Here is a 15,373-nt window from a genome sequence, read left to right on the forward strand (position 1 = left end):
TGTGTGTGTCTCCATCCATCCATCCATCCATCCCTGTGTGTGTGTGTCTCCATCCATCCCTGTGTGTGTGTGTGTGTGTGTGTGTGTGTGTGTGTGTGTGTGTGTGTGTGTGTGTGTGTGTGTGTGTGTGTGTGTCCAGCCTACCTGTGTCCCGAGCCTTTGTCCCGAGAGCCTCCGTCCCGTGCCTTGCCTCCTTGCCTCCGTCCCGTGCCGTGCCTTGCATCCGTCCCGTGTCGTGCCTTGCCTTGGCTCCGTCCCGTCCCGTCCCGTCCCGTCCCGTGCCGTGCCGTGCCGTGCCTTGCCTTGCCTTGCCTCCGTCCCGTGCCCTCTTCGTCGGCGGCCATTGTAAAATTCAAAAGCTGCGCCGCCGCCTTCGCCTGTGATAGGCGGAACACTGAATTTCCCAGCAGCCTGTGTTCCGCCTATCACAGACTTCGTATCATCCTCGTCCGTAGTACGAGGATGATACGATGTCCGTGATAGGCGGAACACAGGCTGCTGGGAAATTCAGTGTTCCGCCTATCACAGGCGAAGGCGGAGCCGGAGGCGCGGCTTTTGAATAGAATGGCCGCTGTCTGTCTGCTCGACACGCTGATCGAGCGGGCAGACAGCGATGACTCGAGTATAAGCCGAGGGGGGCACTTTCAGCCTCAAAAAAGAGGCTGAAAATCTCGGCTTATACTCGAGTATATACGGTATATACTCTAGCAGACCACTTTTCAATGTCTGAACATGGACTTTGAAGAGCTGCTTGGAACTCTAAAGCCCCATAATGCTCTGCTAGGGAGGGGAGAAGCCCCTTGGTTGCTGGCCCTAGCCAACTCCCTCTGAGGATCATTGAAGCTTGTGTCTAAGTTGGCTGCTATTGGCAAATAAAGTTTCTTTATTGTGCACCGACATCTGGGCACCTGTATATTATCATTTTTTAAACCCCTAAGTTTGCTTTAATACAATAAAGACACAAAATACTGGCTTCTGTCTTGGAAGGAGAGAGACTTCCTTGATGCACATCAAGGTAAACAACGCAATAAGGCAATATTCACTTTTTCAGCAGCTCCTTGACGTCGGACCACCATGACGTGTGGGAGAGGGATCTTTCAGATTTCCTCTCCACAGTGCCCCTAGGAGGCTCCTTAACAAAAAAGATCAGTAGCAGAACAGCTATAAGGCCCAGTCCTGGGGTTACCCGAAAATACCAAGAAACAGCAAACACTGGCAATAAGAAATGGAGACAAATGACAAAGGCACTGCACAAAATTTATAAGCCACTTGTTGACCAGTATAAATTTCAAAACTGTAGACTTAAAGAGGAACTGCAGTCTGCTCACATAATTTGTAATAAAAATGTCTTTGCCATTCTGAAGCTTCCCTCCAACCACTTTGCATATTATTTTATATATACTGTGACTCTGTACTTGCCAAATATGCTGCAGAAATCTCCCTCCAGAGTCTGGCTGCATCCATTTTGACTGTGGGCAGCTGAAGCCGCTGCCTGTTCACTTACTGGATTTACACAGACACACCCCTTCAGCTCTGCAGCTCTCATTGGCTCTCTTATGACTCAACCCCCCCCCCCCCCCTCCTGGCAAACTCTCACGAGAGTGAGACAGAGTGATGTGCATGATGTTATAAGCCTAGGCTAATGACCAAAAAGGAAGTGGGCTGTATAAGGTATTTACTAACAGAAAAAAATGTTTTACTATCCAAAGTTAAAACAACAAGGGCAGAAGATTTAATAGATGGAAAAATGAAAAACGACTGAAGGTCCGCTTTAATGTGGATCTATTGCCAATTCAATGCTGCCCGTCGCAGTAATTCATTTCCACCAGTAGATGTCGTCATCATTCAACCCACTTTTCTGAGCCCAGACTATCATGGACATATAGCTGAGATTTGGACAGTGTGGAAGGATTAGAACCCCTGTCAGAATGTACCACTATCCGCCAATTTGGAGGAAGGGCCGAGCAATGGGATGAAGACTGACTGAGCATTGCTACTCCAATACATCATAACAGTTATCATACCACAGCCAGCATCAATATGCTGTATCCCATGACTCCTATTATGGTCATTTAATTATTCTATTATTGATTATTAATACAGTTGGGATAGGCTTTGTCTTCATTAACCACTTTTACCCCCGGAAGGATTTACCTCCTTCCAGGCCAGAACGTTTTTTTCGATTCGGCACTGCGCCGCTTTAAATGACAATTGCGCGGTCGTGCGAGGTGGCTCCCAAACAAAATTGACGCCCTTTTTTCCCACAGAGCTTTCTTCTGGTGGTATTTGATCACCTGTGCAGTTTTTATTTTTTGCACTATAAACAAAAAAATAGCGACAATTTAGAAAAAAAAAACGCATTATTTTTTACTTTTTGCTATAATAAATATCCCCCAAAAATATATAAAAAAAAATTTTTTCCCTCAGTTTAGGCCGACACGTATTCTTCTACATATTTTTGGTAAAAAGAAAAAAATTATCGCAATTAGTGTTTATTGATTGGTTTGCAAAAGATAGATAAGATTGCGCTATGGACAAATTCCACCCGTTCGCCACACAGGCAAGGGGAAAAAAGAATATGTATATAATGCAATATGGTGAAATATAAATAAATTGAAAATAAATAAAAATAAATTATAGATTAAACTAAAGGGGTTAAAGCTGCCTGTGCTTGAGACCTGTCCCTAAGAGTAGGAATAGGTTAGAAATCTAAAATATAAATTAAGCTTTGGCGCTAAAACCTTTTTGTGCACTGTGAATGCTAAAATCATATATAAGTGTAAGATGATCTATTATCTCTGCTGGTGCTCTGAAGAATATTAAAACAAATTGCAGTGGAAACCTCTTAAAACCACTATATACGTGTAAAAGAATGTGTGAAAAAAGAAAAGGGGATGTGTGTCTGTTAATTTACACCTCAAAAAATGCACATATGTATTGGAAAAAGTGGTGAATCGATCATATAAAAAACAATTCTACTGTGCTCGATAAACATACATAAACCAATATCTGAAAAATCATATGCAAATATGTTCAAAGTGATAACGTTTTGTGAAAGTACCCAAAAGAATAATAATAATAGTAACAAAAAATCTTATAATGTCCAACGGAAATTTTCAAAGTCGCATCAACCAGTTGCTGCAAAAACGCATGGAACTTTCATCAAATGGGGGAGGTAGAGTAAAGTGACTAGTGCAGAAGGGTTAAATACATTCCTCTCCGGTGCGCCACTCTGTGTTAGGCAAAAAGTATGTATATGTGCTCACCAGACACAAAACCCTCAATGGGTTAATCAGGCAGCCACAGTATGAGCCACTGTGCAGCTTTCTTTGGGCTCTGCTTCTGCTATGCTGGGGAGATACTTTATACTTCTCCTTCCACAAGTGGTCCGTTTAGCAATTATACATGAAGGGAAACAGAAGTACAAACATAGTGCAATACTGTTGTTTGAACGTTTTTTATGTTTATTAAGAAGTCAGGTTACTCACAATATCCAAAGAGACAAAATCGCTTTTCAAATTAGCCGCGCCGGCGTTACTGCTTGTATGCCAGTGTAAGGTGCACGTTCTAGGCCACGCCCCAGCAATAAAGGCTAGATACAGGTGTATACTGTGCTGTGCTGGAGGCACACAACACCCACTAACTTCTGCAGATGCCTTTATTATAGAACACCAGCAATAAAGGCTAGATACAGGTGTATACTGTGCTGTGCTGGAGGCACACAAAACCCACTAACTCCTGCAGATGCCTTTATTATAGAACACCAGCAATAAAGGGTAGATAAAGGTGTATACTGTGCTGTGCTGGAGGCACACAGCACCCACTAACTCCTGCAGATGCCTTTATTATAAAATACCAGCAATAACACAACACCCACTAATTCCTGCAGATGGCTGTATTAGAGAACACCAGCAATAAAGGGTAGATACAGGTGTATACTGCACTGGAGGCACACAACACCTACTAACTCCTGCAGATGGCTGTATTAGAGAACTCCAGCAATAAAGGGTAGATACAGGTGTATATTGTGCTATGCTGGAGGCACACAACACCCACTAACTCCTGCAGACGCCAGAACACTACACAAGGCCACTGCGCTGGCGGCCTTATATAGTGTGGGGCATGTACTAAACACCCTGAGCTATAATTAGCAACAGGCATCCAGGCATGTCTGGTATAACAGTGAATATAACAAGCATGCCTTACTGCATATACAGACTGATTTTACTGTTGTGGGTTTAGTAACACTTTAACATTATTCCCTGTTTATTTCTGTGAATTACAGAACAGTTAAGTTCACAGCACATGCAGTCCAGTGCGTTTTTTTTTACAGCATCAAAAATGCATGGAAAGTAGGTTATATGGTTCCCAATCGCATAGTTCAAACCAGTGCAGTCAGTTCCATAAAAAATAAAAAATAAAAAAAGGGAAGAAGTAGAACATGTTGCATTTTTCCTGCACTGGACTATATTGGAATGCAGTAAAACAAATGCACTGAAACGCATCAAAAACGCTCTGGACCCTAGTATAGTGAAAAAACAAAACAAAAAAAGGACCTGGAAACGCATCAGACACGCACCAAAATTGCACTGGAACGCATCAAAAACACGCATGCAGAAACAAGTTTTTTTTATGGTGTTATGGTGTGAACCAGCCCTACGTTTTGTGGATGTAGTGAAAGGGATGTGTACTGTATTCCTAACACACTTCCTGTCTGGGGGTGAAAATAATACCTGTAGTCCATGGATACAATTCAAGTGTTGTCACCCTAGGACAGGAAGTGTATTACTGGAAAGCCCACCAGATGAAAATAAGGGAGAAGCCGGCAAAAAAAAAAAAAAGTAAGTTATAACACACTTCCTGTCCTGGGGTGACAACGCTGCTTCCATTCCATTCAAATTGTCCACAAATACAATTCAGTAAGCATTGTCACCCTGGGACTGGAAGTGAGGTGCTTGAAGGCTCACCAGATGAAAATAAAGGAGAGGAGCCTGAAAATAAAAAGGAAAGTAAGCCCTAACACATTTCCTGTCTTCGGGTGACAACCTTGTGCCTTAATAGATACAATACAGTAAGTGTTGGCACCCTAGGACAGGACATGTGTGTTACTGGAAGGCTCACCAGATGAAAAAAAAATCCATCATCACAACCAAGGACTGGTAAGCCGCAATATATGAAATTTCTGTTTTTGGTTATAGATATACTTTAAATGATTAATGCAGTTTGAAACAAAATGCAGTTTATCCTATTGCCTCCTTTCCTTGATCTAACCTAACCTCCCCTCCACAGATTCATACTTACCTGGACCTGGTAGCTGTGGGCCATTGTTTGTTTACATCCAGTGGTGGAAGTCTTCGCTGTCTTGGCTGCGCTTGCACATTACAAGCCAATAGTCTTCTGCTTAATGGTCTCTTATCTTCCACGACCTCAGGACAGAGCCCCATATAAGTCTATGGGACACTACTGTGCAGGCACGGACAGGACAGTGAAGACTTGCGGCACTGGATGTAAACAAACAGCAGACCTGAGGCCATCAGATGGAGAGAAGTATACAACTGTGGAGGATGGGTTTTTTTTTGGTCAGAAGAAGGGTGCAAAAAGTATGAAATGCATTTCTTTTAAAGCAAGCCCCTTGTAAACATCCCTATTAGCTATAGTACTGTCTCCAAGATGAAAGCTCTCACCAAAGCTTATCGCGTGATCTTCAAAACACTTAATTTCTTTCAGAAGAACCTCTACAAAGTTTCCCAATCCAGCCCAGCTTTCCCCTCCAATTGTTTACATATAAAAGACTCACCAGCCAACGGGCATGGCGAAGTAGAAAATTTAGAGCATTCGGCTGCGTTGGTCTACCACACAGAGGTCGGCGATGATGGTGGGGGCAATGGTGGAATAACTGCCTTCTCCAATTCCAACCAGGCCTCGTGTGAAAAGGAACAGGGAAAGGCACCAGTGAGAAGGATAGCAGGCAAAGAACATCATCGCACTTTACAGGGAACTGGTAATTCCACATCAAGCAGCAGGACAATGACATACTCTGGCTATTTTTTTTAACTTTATGTGAAATTACTTTAAATCCCACCATGTAGCCTATAAAAGCATTTCTAAGGTCTCCCATAAAGTGCCATTTCCTAAAATACCACTTTTACTCCAAGGTCATGTGACGGCAAAGGTTATCTTTCTACAAACTCACAGAAACTAAACATCTGATACAAAAAAAATATAAAAAATGAAATAAAAATAAAATAAAAAGCATACACATGGTCCTCCTCCAAAGAGAAAGGATCCTTCCTCTGATCCTCCAGGGCGCTGGGCTCCTGACAGGGACTGGGGTACTCACTGGTCTACCTGGCCAAAACCAGGCAGACCCCTTTCTGCGAGAGGCCTGCTGAAACAGATTAACCCCAAGTACTACATGGGGCTTCCCCAAAAGGGTGACCCCATGGGTGAAATAGAACCTGACCAAAAGGACACAGTTCCCCTCCCCAAGACTTTCCCCGAGGACCTACACCCTACTAATCGGGAGGTGAAAAAAAAGTGCATACAGTGCTGTGCAAATAATTGCAGTGACAAACACACATAAATAAAGGGCAAGTGGATAAGTGCTTGTGCCATAGTGAAATACCATGGCAGGCCCCCTGACCAGGATTAAAAAACTCCTCTGGTCCTAGCCAAAAGATCAGGCCCTAGAGCAGCCTTTCTCAACCTTTTCAACATGAAGGAACCCTTGAAACAACTTTCCAGTCTGAGGGAACCCCTGCTAAAAATCTACAACTCATGATACCCTATATGTAATGGGAAGAATGCTCCTTACACGTGTGGTCACTGGGAAGAACGCCCCCTTACACATAGCTAAAATGTTCAATGGTGTGAGTGGGAACTTCTGACAGGCAGAAATTGCGCATTGAACAAGGAACCCCTAGCAACGTCTAGAGCAGGGATATGCAATTAGCGGACCTCCAGCTGTTGCAAAACTACAAGTCCCATCATGCCTCTGCTTCTGGGTGTCATGCTTGTGGCTGGCAAAGTCTTGCTATGCATTATGGGACTTGTAGTTTTGCAACAGCTGGAGGTCCGCTAATTGCATATCCCTGCTCTAGAGGAACCCTAGGGTACCATGGAACCCTGGCTTCTTTCTTAGCCGGGCCCTCGCCCAGACCAGAGCAGCCTCATCCCCACCAGAGAGGCATCAGAACTCAGAAAACTTAGGGAGAGCCTTGCCTACAACCGAGGACAAGCCTGGTGCACCAGGCCAGATTCAACCTATAAGGAAAAAGGCACTCCCACCATCCTCAGCATTAATTTACCTAATTACATTAGAAGGGATATTCACCAGTGCCTCCACTCAACAAGAGCACTGGCATACTCCCTGCCAAAAACGTATAAGAACAGGCGCTACAATTGATCTTAGCCGAGGACCTACACCCTACTAATAAGTGCAGTGACAAACACACATAAATAACAGGGGAAAGGGGGAAGTGGCTAAGGCCAAGAAACGATTCCTTCTAGTATATTTTCTTTTGTGGGAGGCATGGCAGCATTACCTGAGGGCAAGCAGGGGCATGATGTACGGGTTTGGCAGAGCACACAGTTGCATAGGATTCTACTGTGCGACCCATGCTACTACAAGCTGCCAGTTCTAACAGTGAGGTGCTAAGAAAAATGGGTGGGTGGTCTGGTATCAACCAGGCTGACTATGGGGCTACAGGAACGTTGGCATCCTGTAGCATTGATTACGAGACGCAGGATGCATGCTGATCACACAGATCTGCTTCTATGCTTGGTGTGGTCAGAATTGTCAGGGAAAATGTAAGCTTCTCCCTATAAGCATATAATTTCTCTGCTCTTAAAAGAACAAAGCTCTTTCATATAATGCCAGGAAAGCACGCTCGTTTATCTCTCCAAGTAACACAGATGCTGGTATCACCTCGAGCTCAGCATTAATCCTGAAACAGGTAGCCAAGTGGCTTTTATTTATACTAAACACATCGATAACAAAAGAGGATGCTGATTTCAGAATCAGCCAATCAGACACTTGTTTCATTCAAAAGAACCAATGACACACATGCATATATTCAAATAAAAATACAGTAGTGACGTGTGCAGACGGTGGTGTGCAAAACCATGCAGCAAGCACGTGGTTTCGAACACAACCGTGTGCACATTCCTACTGCTGCCAGTGATGCGAGCCATACCAAACTATGGCCCAGTGGGCCACCATTTTGTATGGTTCCCAAGTACACAGATCTGCTTATTTAGGAGTTTAAATGCGATCGCCATAGAGTGGCTAGTTCTTCAGTGAAGCATAAACAAACATCCTTAAAAGAGCAAAACAGATCCGTCGTGTCCACGGGAAGGTTTCCTCATCCAATGGTCTTCCACCAGTGTCAGCATGTGCAAATACCCTCACATGAGCGTATTACAGCAAAACTGACACTGGGGGGCATCTGACAACATACATTAACCACTTGCCGCCCGCCCTATTACAAATTGACGGTGGCAAAGTGGTTTCATAATCCTGATCGGACGTCATATGACGTGATCAGGATTATGAGCCGCTGCGCGCCCCCGGGGGCGCGCATCGCGGCGATCGTTGTTGCGGGGTGTCAGTCTGACACCCGGCAACTACGATCTCGGTAAAGATCTCCAACGGAGACTCTTTACCACGTGATCAGCCATGTCCAATCACGGCTGATCACAGTGTAAATAGGAAGAGCCGGTGATCGGCTTTTCCTCACTCGCGTCTGTCAGACGCGAGTAGAGGAGAGCCGATCGGCTGCTCCTCTGACAGGGGGGTCTGTGCTGATCGATTATCAGCACAGCCCCCCCCGAGGATGCCCACACTGGACCACCAGGGACGCCACCAGACCACCAGGGATGCTAAGCAAAAGGTAATCCTCCCTAGACCACCAGGGATGCCAGTCAGCACAATGGATGCCAATCAGTGCCCATAATGGATGCCAATCAGTGCCCACAATGGGCATCACTGATTGGCATGCATTATTGTTTGGCACTGATTGGCATCCATTAGTACAGTTTAACACCAATGCTGCCTATGAGTGCCCACCTGTGCCGCCTATCAGTGCCCACCTGTGCTGTCTATCAGTGCCCACCTGTGCTGCCTATCAGTGCCCACCTGTGCCGCCTATCAGTGCCCACCTGTGCCGCCTATCAGTGCCCACCCGTGCCCATCTGTGCCGCCTATCCATGCCCATCTGTGCCGCCTATCCATGCCCATCTGTGCCGCCCATCCATGCCAATCCGTGCCAGCTATCAGTGCCAATTTGTGCCACCTATCAGTGTCCATCCGTGTCGCCCATCCATGTCGCCCATCAGTGCTGCCTGTCAGTGCCGCCTATCAGTGTCCATCAATGCCACCTCATCAGTGCCACTTCACTGGTGCCACATCATTGGTGCCCATCAGTGCCGCCTTATCAGTGCCCATCAGTGTAGCCCCATCAGTGCCCATCAGTGAAGGAGAAAACGTACTTATTTACAAAGTTTTGAAACTGAAACAAAAAAAACTTTTTTTTTCAAAATTTTCGGTATTTTTTTATTTGTAGCGTAAAAAATAAAAAATGTAGAGGTGATCAAATACCACCAAAAGAAAGCTCTATTTGTGGGAAAAAAAAATGATAAAAATGTCATTTGGGTACAGTGTAGCATGACCGCGCAATTGTCATTCAAAGTGCGACAGCGCTGAAAGCTCAAAATTGGTCTGGGCAGGAAGGTGTTTAAGTGCCTGGTATTGAAGTGGTTAATAAAAAATGTCCACAAAAGAATGCTGGAGGAACATAGAGGAAGGTCAGGAATCCTCAGATATTGTGCTGACTTTATTTGCTGATTCTCATCCTTCACTGTTCTTAAAACTGCTGTGTGTCTGTGCCACTCATGTCCTTTCTCTGCTTGATTTAAGAAACAGAAGGCCTGCTTTTATTACAAATAAAATGCAGTGCTGTAATCAGAAAAGCTGCAGTCTGCAACCTTAAAGAGGAAGTAAACCCTGGTGAGTTTACTTCCTCTTTCATTCCCTGCAAAGGCAAAGCATAATGGACTACTATGGATCGCATAGTAGCCCATTATGTGTCACTTACCTGACACAGGAGCCAGTGATGTCACCACTGTCCCCTGTAGTCCGGCGCATCCATCTTCTTGGTGGGGTCTCGCAGCTCAGCCGCTGTCATTCGGCGAAGCCGCGATGATATCACTCCCGCGCATGCGCACGGGAGCCGACACGCACGGCAGCTCCGTTGTTGGAAATGCCGCGCTCAGTGCGCCTGCGCGCCGCTGTCTACGGCGCATGCGGCGTAGACAGAGGTGCCTGTCTTCGGGCAAATATCTCCTAAACCGTATAGGTTTAGGAGATATTTCTTGGACCTACAGGTAAGCCTTAATCTAGGCTCACCTGTAGGTCAAAGTGGTTTGTAAGGGTTTACAACCACTTTAAACCCCCATTCACAATAAATGCGGCTTTGAAAATCGTGCAACTTCATCTGAAATTGCATGATGATCTGAATGGGGATGGTAGCAGAGCTTACCTCTTTGGGTATGAAGGAGCTGCAGGGGGTGACTGGACCAAAAGGAAATCCCAAAACGCATTATGTATTTCCTGTTGTAGCTGTCACCAAGATAACCAAATTCAGGCGCCGGCACCATATAACTGACAATAAATACTAGAGAGGGAACAAGAGAAAGTTTATTATACAACTGGAGATACATTTGGAAGAAAAAAAAAAACATAAATAATTTTACGTTATTTTAAAGGAAAAGCTTTGAAGAACAACCATTTGTGACTGTGTGTATGTATAGCCAAAAACTTTGTTTTACATAGAGTAGGGCAGGAAATAAACTCCTAGAAGATTATTTTTTGGCTGTATGTGCCTTGTTGAGGAGATTTCTTATCATTTCCTTTATTGGAGGAAAACAGGAAGTTAAAGAAAATCCCCCCCCCCCCCAAAGTGAGCGGAAGTGTCTTTTTTCTTGTTCTGGTGAGAACTCTAAAATTTTTACTTCTCCATAACTTTCTCTCCCAGTGACAATGGCCAGCAGGACAAAAAGGTGTAATCTCCCCAGCAGGGACAGTAACGGCAATAAAAACCTGACAGAGGATCAAGCTGTACAAAGGGTAGCCTACTCCAGATGAATCCAATGGAAGCCCTTCTATTTAAGAAGCCTGTCTATTGCCACAGAGCCGTTTCCGCCTAGTGACCAAAATCTTTACAGTGGTAAAGAGAACTATTACCAATGCATGGTAGACACCAACACTGTCCAATCCTTGTTCTCTGAAAAGCTTACAAATTGGAAAAATTCTGGACACCGTAGATAGATAATTTCCTACCTTCTTTCAAATCACAATTCACTTGCTATTTAGGAGTGTAGTATTCTATCTGATGAATTCCCCCTTTACGGATAAACCCTCTAGTCTGGGCTTCCACCCTCCTCTCCTCTTAATTTTGCCCTCGTCTCCTTTTCATTTGACCCTTGTATTGTCCCCTCCCTTTTTCTTTTTACCCCTCCTTTTTTCCCCCCTTTCCTTCTTTTCCTCTGCCCCTGGCCTTCTTTTCTTCTGCTCCTGGCCTTCTTTTCCCCCCACTGCCCCTGGCCTTCTTTTCCCCCACTGCCCCCTTACCCCCCCCCCCCCACTGCCTCATTACATTCGCCCCCCCACTGCCTCATTACCTTCTCCCCCCCCACCTGCCCCATTACCTTCTTTTTCCCCCACTGCCCCTTTCCTTCTTTTCTTCTCACTGCCCCTTTCCTTCTTTTCTTATCCTATGCCTCTTTCCTGCAGATTTTGTCCCCCCTCCCTCTTTCCTACTTTTTTTTGTCCCCCTCCCCTATGTCTCTGGTGATTAGTGGGGGTGAAGTAGGAGAGTACATAGGTACATGTGTGTTCCCATGTATGATTGTCCAAGCATTCTATACTCTTGAAATCCATTATTTTACATTTGCACCCCAAGGAGCACACTTATATGTCTGTTCCTTGGTTTAGCTGTTTTCATATTTTCTGCAATGATTTTACAAAAAAATAAAAAATAAATCCGGGATACCAGGATATTTTCCAGTAGGCCATCTGCCCTGGGGCCGCTTTTAGTTGTGGCTGCACTGTTCCGTTCTCTCCTGTGGATCACAGAGATGGCTGGGTCTGTGTTTGGTGGCTGCGCTGTCCCGCCACCCCCAGACCGGCTGCATGGAGGAATATAGAAAGCTCTTTTCCTCTATATGCTGCCCCCCCCTGCCGATTCTCCTATCCAACTTATTTAACTGCCCCCCCCATGCTCTCCACTCCCCCCCGGTGCTCTCCAGCTCTCCCCATCACTCTCCAGCCCCCACCCCAGTGCTCTCCAGCCCCCCATTCTCCCCACCCCTGTTCTTTATGACCCCCTGGTGCTCTCAAACTCCACCCATCGCTCTCCAGCCCCCTCAGTGCTCTCCACCCCTGTTCTTTTTGGCTCCCCCCCAGCCCTCTCAACCCCTGCACTCTCCACTGCCCCTGCATTTTGCCCCCACCCATCCCTGTGATCTCCACTCCCCCCTGCTCTTTGCCCCCACGCATGTGTTCTCCAACCCCGCCAGTAGTCTCTGCTCCCCCTTCTCTAGGAGGACAGGCTGAAATGAGGATGGCTGAAGGTGCAGGTGGCCAGGGACCACTCGTTCTCACAGCAAACAGATCCTCTGGAAGGAGCACTGTCCCCATCCAAAATGAGAACAGAACCTGCCTGCTGCTGGCTGTCATGCATATCCTGCTGGCATGCAAGGTATTGTACCAAGCATCAACACACCTTCCCACAGACAGGGACTGCAGACTGGGACATGGGGCACAGGAGGGGCTGCAATGATGGGCACAGTGAGGCTGCATCATGGGCACAGTGAGACTGCATTCAAGCACAGAAAAGCTGCATATGATGGGCACAGTGAGGCTGCAATGGTGGGCACAGTGAGGCCACATTCAAGGGCAGAGTAAAGCTGCATTTGGTGGGCACAGTGAGGCTGCATTAATGGGGACAGTGTGGCTGCATTGAGCTTTTGCATCAATTCTGCAGTCTCTCACCATCTCCTGTGTCATGTCTGCAGTCTCCGAGGGAGTCTGGAGAGGAGTCAAGAGTGGAAGCACTGCCGGGATGGGGGTTATGGGAGAAGTCAGACTTGTGTGGACTGTGGAGAGGAGACTATAGGATTAAAAACCAGAGCCACCAAGCTGGAGCTGACTGACTGAGCCCTGCACAGTGCACCTGAGAGGAAGTCAGTGAAAGTGCCACCAGGCCAGTCGAGGGGTCACTAATGTAAGGGGGGAGTGAATACGATAATGTAAGGGGGCACTGATATAAAGGGTTTCCCCCTTATATTAGTAACCCACCCCCCCTTACCTTAGTGTATTCTTTCTGTGGAAAGTGGCCCCCCCCCCTCGCATTCTGAGTTCTTGGGGTCCCCCTTGATTTGATGATTGACCACTTACCACTTTTAACTGGAATTTGCACACATACATACACACACACACACACATATAATATATATAGGTCTATATATATATATATATATATATATATATATATATATATATATATATATACATACATACATACATACATACATACATACATACATACATACATATATATATATATATATATATATATATATATATATATATATATATATATATATATATATATATATATATATATATATATATATATGTGTGATTTCATATCTATATATATATATATATAATACATGGTTTTCCCTTTCATGAACAAGAAAATAATGACGTTATGCTGTTGGGCTGGTATAATAATGCTGTGGGGCTGGTATGAAATTTTTTCCAGGGCTGGTTTTTATTCCCAGTCTGCCCCTGGCCATTGGAGTACAGTGACCTCATTGTCCAGTAGTGAGATGATTTGAGCTTTGTGACATGGTGCATTATCCTGCTGGAAGGAGCCATCAGAAGATGGGAACACTGTAGTCATAAATTGATGGACATGTTCAGCAACAATACTCAGGTAGGCCGTGGTTGTTAAATCATGCTCAATTGGTACTAAGGGGCCCAAAATGTGCCAAAAAAATATTCCCAACACCATCACCACCAGCCTGGATCAGTGATGCAAGGCAGGATACCGCATACACATGAGCGGAATTTCCGACAGAAAAAGTCAGACAGGAGCTTTTCATCATATATTCCGATCATGTGTATTCCCCATCAGAATTTTTACATCAAAAATTTTGACTGACCTAGAAAGAGAATGTGTTCTATATTTTTCCAACAGAACCAATTCCTATCGGGAAAACCACTCGTCTTTATGCTGTTCCAGCATACCAAAAATGGCAACTGGCTATTGAACTTCCTTTTTTTAGTCCCGTCGTACATCACTGCGTTCTGGGCGGTCGGAATTTGGTGTGATCGTGTGTATGCAAAACAGCTTCAGCAGAATTCTGTCGGGAAAAAACCCTCAGGAGTTTATTCCGATGGGAAAACCGGTCGTGTGTACAGGGCATGAGTTTCCTGTTCTTAGCTAACAGGAGTGACACCCGGTGTGGTCTTTTGATGCTGTAGCTCATCTGCTTCAAGGTTCGATATGTTGTGTGTTCAGAGATGGTATTCTGCATACCTTGGGTGTAACGAGTGCTTATTTGAGTTTGTTGCCTTTCTATCATCCGGAACCAGGCTGCCCATTCTCCTCTGACATCAACAAGGCATTTTCCTCCACACAACTGCTGCACACTGGATATTTTCTCTTTTTCAGACCATTCTCTGTAAACTCCAGAGATGGTTGTGTATGAAAATTCCAGTAGATCAGCAGTTTTAGAAATACTCAGACCAGCCCGTCTGGCACTGACAACCATGACACATTCACATTCACATTCAGTCCCTTAAATCCCCTTTCTTCCCCATTCTGATGGTCAGTTTGAACTTCAGCAAGTCATCTTCAACACGTCTAGATGTCTAAATGCATTGAGTAGCTGCCATGTGATTGACCGATCAGCAATTTGTGTTACCAAGCAATTGAAAAGGTGTACCTAATAAAGTGGTCAGTGAGTGTATATTATCCTGTCATTTGTATTCTAGCACAGTAAAATGCCCACATGACAAAAGCTTATTTACAATGCACCAAATTATTTTCTTAAAAATGTAGTGAATACATCTTACGTACAAAATAAACTCAAGCCGGCAGGGGGAATGGGGGTGCCAGTACTAAAGGACTACCACACAGCGGTTGTTCTGGACCAACTTAGGCACTGGTTTGAAGAATACAGGAATAGGCCGTGGTGCCAATTGGAAATTACACGATTACGGGGTGGATCCCCATTATCTCTGCTCATGGCTAGCGATTTGCCAAAGGATAGAGACCTGGCAGACCACCCTACAATCCAAGCG

This window comes from Lithobates pipiens, unplaced genomic scaffold (assembly GCF_037356315.1).
Source record: "Lithobates pipiens isolate NorthernLeopardFrog02 unplaced genomic scaffold, aLitPip1_a1.2 Scaffold_19, whole genome shotgun sequence".
Taxonomy (NCBI): Eukaryota; Metazoa; Chordata; class Amphibia; order Anura; family Ranidae; genus Lithobates; species Lithobates pipiens.